The 8,530-nt window shown below is 39.8% G+C and overlaps 1 non-coding gene across 1 annotated transcript; it reads left to right on the top strand.

The window, feature by feature from the left end:
• Positions 1-2,074: 2,074 nt before the first annotated feature.
• On the top strand, positions 2,075-2,181 carry LOC145013482 (small nucleolar RNA R71). Its single transcript, XR_013665039.1, has one exon. It is a non-coding gene; the product is annotated as a small nucleolar RNA R71 (small nucleolar RNA).
• Positions 2,182-8,530: the final 6,349 nt, after the last annotated feature.

Genomic DNA, 8,530 nt, shown 5'->3' with positions numbered 1-8,530 from the left:
GTCGGAGATGCTCCATGCGATGGCTCTTTTCCTTTTCTTCAACACGTGTACAAGTTCTTCCTTTTCCGTCTTGGATAGATCCGAGGCTATGATCACAGGCTTCTGATTTCCTTCTTCCAGAAAGGCATACTCCAGATGGTTAGGTAATGTTTTAAGCTCCATTTGGTTGTGCTTAGTGACGGACTCGCCGAGTACAGGTTTGGTACTCGGCGAGTTTGTAGCTGCATTCACGACTTCTGGCTTTTCTTCAGATGTACTCGGTGAGTAGATCGGGTCTACTCGGCGAGTAGGGCTCTCAGATTGCTTAATTATTTCTTCATACTCCGCTTCTTCCAACAGTCTTGCAATCTCTAGTAAGTCCTTTTCTGGGTCAAATGCTTCATCCAAAGCTGCAAATTTGCTGGAATCTTCAGGTATGTCTTCCTCCAATAGTTCGTCGAGCATGTCGATTGAGAATGCCGTGTCGTCACTACTCCTAGAGTACTTCATGGCTTGGTCTACCCCGAATGTTATTGAATCGTCCCCAACTCGCAAGGTGAGCTTAGAATCTCTCATGTCTACGATAGCGCTAGCTGTGTTGAGGAAGGGCCTTCCAAGGATAATTGGCACTTGCGGATCCGCCTCCATGTCTAGAATGATGAAATCAGCCGGGAAGACAAATTTGTCCACTTTCACTAGCAAATCTTCACAAATGCCTCTTGGGAAGGTGACAGTCTTGTTTGCCAAATGAATTGCCATTCGAATTGGCCTTGGCTCCGGGAGGTCTAGCTTCTTAAAGAATGAGTATGGCATAAGGTTCACACTTGCTCCAGAATCAGCTAAGGCATGAATTGCAGCCAAGTTGCCAAATTGGCAAGGTAAAGTTAAGCTCCTTGGATCACCCTTCTTCTTTGGTAACTTGTTTAGTATTGCGGCGGAGCAGTTCTCATTAAGCACTACCTTCTGCACTTCCTACATCTTTCTTCTATTGGTGAGGAGTTCCTTAAGGAACTTAGCATACTTGGGCATTTGCATGACGGCTTCAATGAAATGAATGTTGATTTGAAGAGTTTTAATGTGGTCTAGAAACTTCTGATATTCCTCTTCATGCTTCTCTTTCTTGGCTCGGGCTGGGTATGGCATTGGAGGCTGGTATGGCTTCAAGGGAGGCTGTTCATTCGATTTTGCTGGGGTACTCGCCGAGTCCATCGGCCCTACTCGGCGAGTAGAACTCTCAGATTGTGAATCTTGGTTTTCTGCTTGTTCTTCAGTTCCTTCCTTCTGCGAGTCCCTGGTTGCTTCAGTTCGAATGGGGGCCAGGGGAGTTATGATCTTCCCACTTCTCGTTGTGACAATGTTTACTTGTGCGCCTCGTGGGTTGTTCTCGGTTTTGCTAGGAAGCTCACCCGGTGACCTTTGGTTTAGTTGTTGAGCAAGTTGCCCAAGCTGCGTTTCTATGTTGTGGATGGATGCTTGCTGGTTCCTGAGCATGGTTCTTGTTTCTTGGATAGCATCATCATGGTCACTATGTCTTTTCTCGGAAGCAGCCACAAATTTAGTAAGCATATCTTCCAAGCTTGGCTTCCTCTCTTGCACCGGCTCCTCCTTTTGATAAAAGCCTCTCCCTTTTTGTCTATACTTCTCCTCCTTGGCCTTCTTGTACTCTTCGTAAGGCAGCCACTCTTTCTTTTGTTTGCGCCAGTCCTCATCATACCGGTCACCGCTCGAATAACATGCTTGTGCCTTCTTGTTGCCATTCTCATCCAAATTGCAATCTCTAGTGAGGTGAGGTCCATTGCAGTTTTCACAACCCACCCGAATAGCATGGATAGTTTGATCCATTTTGTCCATTCTCCTATCCATGGTTTTTAACATGGCCATGACCGCGGATAAATCTTCAGTAGCAGCATACGCGGCTCCCCTCGTGACATCATTCCTCGGGTTGTGGTATTCTCTAGAGTGTTTAGAGAATTCTTCAATCAATTCTTTAATCACCGGGGGTGGCTTCTTTGTAAGTGGGCCTTGCGAGTCTAGCAACTGTCGGGTTGTGACATTGACTCCATCATAGAAGATGGAAACTTCTTGCTGGCTGTTTAGATCATGGTGTGGGCAGTTTCTTAGCAGACCTTTGTACCTCTCCCATGCTTCATATAAAGACTCTCCAGCTAGTTGTTCAAAGTTTGCAATGGCCTTCTTCAGTTTGGCTATCTTGGATGGTGGGCAAAAGTGATCAATAAATTCTTCCTTCATTCTGGCCCAAGTAGTGACTATTCCGGGGGGAAGTGACTTGAGCCAGTCTTTAGCAGCACCCTTGAAGGTTACCGGAAGCATACGAAGTAGTTGAGTTTCGCGGGTTACATTTGGAATATTGAAGTAATCAACAACATCATTGACTTCATCCAAATGTTTGTAGGCATCTTCATGATCTTTCCCATAGAAAGGTATTTCCTTGAGTGAAGCTAGGATATGACCTTTTAGTTCGAAGGTAGCAGTCGCAGGAATTGCGGGTTGCACAAGTCCCGGGCCATGGTCGTCGCGCATCCTCTTCTTCCATTCTCCCATGGGGATTTCATCAATGTTAGCCATAGTGAACGCTAACTCTTCCTTCGACTCGGTTTCTTGCTCGTACGTTGCCTCCTCTTCTTCCTCGATCTCGTATCCAATATCTTCTTGAATTGGCTCCTCAATTATCAAGGAAGCGCTAGAAGCTCCTGATTTACTGCTTTTCTTTTTCCCGAAAACAGTCTTCAAGTTGGACAATGGTGATTTCTTTGGTGTGCTTGAACTCTCCGCGTCCTTCCCTTTGTTTCTTTTCAATGCGGATTCGGGGTCTTCAAACGGGGGTACTAGTGGTGTGTTTGCTCCTCTGGTCATGAAAGTCCTGAAATCAATAAAATAAAAAGCGTAAAAAGAACAAAAAGATTGTAAAAATAAAGAAAATCTACTGCTGACTAAACTGCTACTCGCCGAGTAGGTGCGATTGCACTCGGCGAGTATCAGTGGTATTTCAAAAAAAAATTCTAAGTGAACCTACTAAAACAGATACTAAAACCTAATTACTAATTACTAAATTGCAGTAAATGAACTTTATGCAAGTAAACTCACACAAAGGATTGAAAAAATTAGGAATTAGCTTAATTATTTAGAACCGTTCCCCGGTAACGGCGCCAAAAACTTGATGTGTGTAAAACCAACTAGTTTTATCCCTACTTTTTATTAATAAATTGAGCACACAAAGGCAGTGAACCTGTCTTTAAGTGGTATAGATTGATAAGTAAGGTATCGAACTCAGGGAACGGAAAATTAAACTAATAACTAATTTTAACTAAAACAAATAATAAAAGTAAAGGGTTTTTCTCTAGTTTTGCAAGACTAGAAACTTAGACAAACTAAATTAACTAATTAACTAAAGCAACAACTATTCACCAAATTTGATAAAGATGTTTCTATTTAGGTTCAACCAATTCACTCCTATGGTTATTTAAGTTTAAGGTAGATTAATTGCTATTGGTTACCAATTATAATAGTTAGGTTCATATTCATTACTCCTAACCCTTAGACAATTAACTAATTTAAGCGTTGATCAAGTGTTTAAACTAATTAATTCCCTAGATTAATTATTTGGATTAAATAAGATTTGTAATGGTCAATTAAGTTATCAATTCAATTAACCTCTTGTTGATGGTTTCTCAAACAAGCTCACACATTAATCTTCCTATTTTATTATTAATCTTAGTTTCATAATATATACTTCTAAGCATATGGTTTAGCAGTCACATAGACATATGAGGTTAACAATTAAGTGATGTTCATGCAACCTAATTGCCTTCCAATTAACAGAAAATAGTAGTGATTAATACATAAGGTTCTTTAACAAACTTAATTTAATAAATCACCAATAGACAATTAAGCAATAATCAATAATCAAACCATAGGAGTTCTTTGGTATTCCCCAAACAGAAACAAAAACGAATTTAGCTCATAATTGCAGTAGAAACAAACATAAAAACAAAGTTTACTAAAGCAAACATATTCAATTCCTAAGTCTAAGTGGTAGAATTAACCTAATTGCTTGAATTCTTCCAAATATTGAAGCCTAGGGTTCCTTAGCGTCTTCTGAGTCTCTTAGTCATAGCTAAACCTTCAAAAATCGCCAGGAGTATGATCCCATGAGATAAGGATTCGTGTTTTATAGATATCCCAAAACAGGGTGTACTCGGCGAGTAGTAGAATCAACTCACCGAGTAGATCCATACTTATCCGTCTTGAATCAGCAGTCGTCTTTATCTTCTGGAATATCCTCGTGTACTCGCCGAGTAGGGTCGATCTACTCGCCAAGTATATCCCCTTCTTTCACTCTTTGATCTTCAATTGCTTCCCTTTTCTCCTTTTTGCTTCCAAGCATATCTTTTGGACTGAAAACACAATTCACAACATTTTAAGTACCTTTTGTCCACATTATTCACATAATTAATCAAAAACAACTAAGAATATATGCTAAATAATTAACTAATTATGCACATATCAAAATACCCCACACTTGACTTTTGCTTGCCCTCAAGGAAAACTAGATTTTAAACATATTAGAATCACATATAATAACTCCAATCCAACCCAGCCATTATGCCAAGACCGTAACGCATGCATTTGTGTCTAAAATTTCCTAAAAACCCCCCATACTTCAAATACTCACAATCCTCATAAACATTCGCCCACTCACCCCGAACTATGCTCATTTTATGCAACCCTTCGAATCCATCCTCAGAAAATCTCTTTACCCTCAAGGTATTTTTAATTGAGCAACCCAAGCATACATATTCTAGAATTACAACTTTTCGATACCACTATGGAGCTCTTTGAATTCTTCACTTTCTTGATATTTGATCTTTGATATCTTTGAATTCACCAACTTGTATTGACTTTTGGTATCTTCAACTTTTTGGATTTCTTGGAATTTTGATCTTTAGATCTTCACTTCATTTGCTCCAAAATTCCTACAACTTTTCTAGTAATTCTCTTCTTTTTTTTTTCATGTATTTCTCAAATTTTTCACTCAAATCCCTACATGCTTAAGCAGGAGCACTCAATCTCAACCTTTATTGGCTAATGATAAAAACTTTCCTGGATACATTTCAGGTTTAGGCTGCTAAACATATTGCATCCCTCAGGCTGAGCAAGGTCGTGTTTTTGTCTCATGATTTCACTGAAATAAGGAAGCCACAAATGCACTAGAACGTATATAGGCTCAACTAAACATTTGGGTTTTCATGCAATTATTAACACAATTCTAATATGGAATCCTAATTTTTTTACCAAAGTTTCCTAATTTAAGACCTAAGCATTTTTTGGTTTTTTTAAAAATTAGCCTAAATTAAGATTCTAAGTGTTCTAAGATGTGACTAACCCCCTACCCCACACTTATTTTATGCAATGCCCTCATTGCATATTATACCAACTAAAAATGCAAATAGAGAGAAAGTTGGAACAAACTCCCCTGGGGTAGCAGTCGCTAGGTTGACACTCTCTTCTTCAACTCCTTCTTCTATTGACTTTAACCATGGGAACAGCTCATCCATGGCACGGGCATCATACGTCTCGTGTGGTTGATAGCTCGAAAAACTCCAAGGAACAGGGGTGTTGAAAAATCTTCAGTAGTAATTCATAAAGAGTATATGAATGGTGCAGAAAAAATTAGCGAGAGCAATTCAGAAATTCCTCATGCAGCAGGCTACTCGGCGAGTAGGCGTATAGACTCGGCGAGTAGAACTTGATGGCAAAGCAGTTCGTGTAAAAGTAGATGTACTCACCGAGTAGTGTTAGTGCACTCGGCGAGTAGGGCGTATATTTCCATATTTCTTTGAACTGTTGTCTCTCTTGACCTTGGTGTTGAAATGGAAATATAAATGTACTCTCACGCGAATTTCCTAAACAGCAACACTCCATAAGACTCTTGACTCGTACGGACTCAATCCTAGGAACAAGACTCCATAATCACTCAAAAAGTCTCTCTTTCCTCCCTTGACCCTTCCTAATTAGCATGCTTCCTAGCTTCAATACCTGAAAAGAAAACTAACAGTAACACTAATATTTCAACCACATAACCAAATCCAACATGTCCACAATTGTCTAAAAACAAAACATCATAAAAAAAAACAAAACAAAACAAAGCAAAATCTTCAATCTTCCTCTTCCATTCCGGCTCCTCCAGCTCCACTACCTCCTTCTCCACCCCTTCTCCGCATCCTCTCGTCCCAATCCATAATATAAGGGTAGCCGGGTCCAGGCCTCGGGGCAATGTGCATTTGTTGGAAAAGATACTCGAAGGATTGATTGGTTTAATTAACCTCTCGCCCAATATCATCCAAGTAGTGTCGATACTCTACTTGGTTCCAACCCTCGTTATCCTCCACCGGAATAACCGGTGGGTCTTCCCGTACCCGTTTGCTCCTTGGCCTAACCCTCCTTCCCGGCTCCTCGGGGACCGCCGGCTCATCTTCATTCGGAATAGTAAAGGAATCACCAAAATTTTCAACTATCCGAGCCCTCCTATAAAGTGCAGTGTTGAACAGAGGAGGGTGGATAATCGTTAGTGCTTGAGCTTGCGGCAAGTCCAAGATCCCAAATGATTTCGCAAGCCGAGTAATGAACATGCCCCCATTTATCTTCGAATTTATCTGCTCCTTGACCGCCCCCTCCGCAAGAAATTTAGCAATGCAGTATGGAAGGTTGCAGAAGACGTCGGGAGTGATGATACTCCACAAGTATAAGATGTCAAGGGTGGGAACTTTGTCCCCATCCTTCCGCATGTTGATCGTGCTTGCAACGAACCGGTGAATGAGTCGGTGGATCGGAGAACGGATATGACCTTCTTGAGTAGTGGAAGGTATGTAGACTCGGTTAGAAATTATACTCCACCATGTTGATGCCACCACCTCCTCGGGAAGTTCTTTGTAGGTATTTTCCAAGAAGGCTTCAAGTATAGGGTCCTTTGGAACCCTAAACCCAAGTGCCTTGTCCCACAATAGCTTAGATGCAATCCTTAGGGCTTATAACACTTATATAAAGTGTTTATTATGTTCTAGGATGTCTTAACATTATCTATTAGTAGTTTAAGACTAATTGGATACATATATGTGGTATTATATGTTAACTAGGGTTATAAAGTGTGTTCAAGACTTCACTTGTCACCTAGCGATCCTACATCTTCAGTTCATCGAAACCACTCACTACAGGTGAGTTCATACCCCTTAACCAATGATTTAAATGTTTTTAAATGCTTTATGGGGGGGGGGGGGAATACAAGTTAAATACTTATATTTATTACATCAATCACATGTGATTAATAACTACAAAACCAATGATTTCTTACCGTTCAAACTGTTTATCAAACTGTATTGTTTCAAACTATTTTACAAACTCTTTTACTTATCAAATACTTTTACTTAAACTCTTTAATACGTATTATCAATTGCATGTCGATGTATGTATACTTATATAATAAATGTTTAAAAGGGTTAGGAAGGCCTGCCCGCCCTATTTCCTTTTCGCGCTTGAGATGTGGTTTGGTGGGATATGGGGTATCCGTCCGAAGGTCATTTAAATATTAATTATATATCATGTGTACATATGTAGTCATAAAGGTCCTTCCAGTTCATTTCTTACCCTTGGATAGGAAGGGTATACTTCCAGGTTCATACGCACCAGTTACATCATTAGTAAGTTACCATAGGGGTAGCATAGGAAAATACTAATACTATAACTAGAACAAAGAAACATACAATGAGTCAGTTCATTCATGAGTCAGTTCGAGTAGTACACACAGTACATTAGTATACATGCTAGATAGAGAGAACGTACATTACAGCTAGCACACGCAGAACATTTCAGTACACACAGGCTAGATAGAGGAAGATTACACTTTCAGTTAGCACATTTATTACATATACATTTATGCAGTTATGTGAACCATTAAGCGGGTCATGTCACTTCCTTTCACGACCGTTCTTGTATCCCGAATCTCCTTAATTGAAGAGTATATGAGTTTGCGTATAGATCTATACTGGATTGACTATCCTACACCTTGCTGCTCGCTACAGTGGGACTTGCAAGTCTACGGGTGCCAAATGTCATTTCTTACGGCATCTTACATCGTCGTTTTACTAGATTCGATAGCAGGATACAGGTCGATCACATGTTATTTGAAAATACCTTTTTGTATTAAGGTAGTTAGTACCATGGTAGTCACTTATTACAAATACTACGGTACGATAATATTTTCCAATTACATTCACTTCGTGAATATTCACACGATGCACGGTAATGTAGTAACTATATTTTTGGTTAATGATAGTCAGAATTTGGGAAACACACACACTCTAACAAGAGACATATACACGAACACGAGATGCCTTGGTAGAAGGCTACAGTTAGTAGAAAACATAGGGTTTTCTAGGAGAGTTCAAAAACATTGTACAAAACATTTTACAGAAACAACTTTCAAACGTTTTCATACAAACTCAGACATTAATATACTTATGATCTCACCAGCATT

Source organism: Lactuca saligna, chromosome 8, assembly GCF_052625555.1.
Source record: "Lactuca saligna cultivar CGN05327 chromosome 8, ASM5262555v1, whole genome shotgun sequence".
NCBI classification, from domain to species: domain Eukaryota; kingdom Viridiplantae; phylum Streptophyta; class Magnoliopsida; order Asterales; family Asteraceae; genus Lactuca; species Lactuca saligna.
Note: the sequence above shows the minus strand (reverse complement) of the source record. Positions and strands in the feature narration are given on the sequence as shown.